Source organism: Phocoena phocoena, chromosome 4 (assembly GCF_963924675.1).
Source record: "Phocoena phocoena chromosome 4, mPhoPho1.1, whole genome shotgun sequence".
NCBI classification, from domain to species: domain Eukaryota; kingdom Metazoa; phylum Chordata; class Mammalia; order Artiodactyla; family Phocoenidae; genus Phocoena; species Phocoena phocoena.
The window spans coordinates 98,603,420-98,604,215 of NC_089222.1; positions in this window are offsets into that span (position 1 = coordinate 98,603,420).

Genomic DNA, 796 nt, shown 5'->3' on the forward strand with positions numbered 1-796 from the left:
TGAACTGCAAGTGTCTACTTATACACGGATTTTTTTCAATAAATACTTACTACAGCACTACATGATCCACAGTTGGTTGAATCCGTGGATGTAGAACCACAGATACTAAGGGCCAACTGTAAAGTTATAGGCGGATTATTGACTGCATGGGGTCAGCGCCACTAACCCCTGTGTTATTCTAGGGTCAACGTTGTATGCCATTCAGTCTCCTGTAAAGTGACCTTTAGCAGGAATTAAAACTTTTTAAGATGGACCCTAAGAAGCTTCCTCGACATGTATAATTCAAGTATCACAAATCCATGTCATCACCTGCATTCTAGAGTACATCATCCCAATGTAAGTTTTAGAATTGTGTTGTGTCCTCAAATACTGAGTACAGTTTTCAAGAGAATCAGTTATTTTCAGTGCTTCCCTCTTGGCTACATGGGTAAATTTAGGGAAATTCCTGGACTTTCTTTTTGGTGTATTGATGTATTTTGGGTGCTCACGGCACTGCCATAACCTTTGCTCGGCTTATTCTTAGTAGAGAAAACTTCATTTTGACTCATATATAATTGAATAAATCAGTTTTCAAAAATCATCCTGATTGCTCAATTCAGTGTTCAAAAATTGTTGTTGGTGAGTCTGTAATTTCAACCAGCCAACGAGGACTCATGGTCTGAGCCTGATTGATGGTTAAAAGGATTCGCCTAATCTTGGGGCCCCAGGTTTACTTACTCTTGTCTGGTGATGCCACCCTCCTAGGCATTCACCCACTTTCAGGCACAAGGGCTTCAAATAAATTCCCGAGACTTGG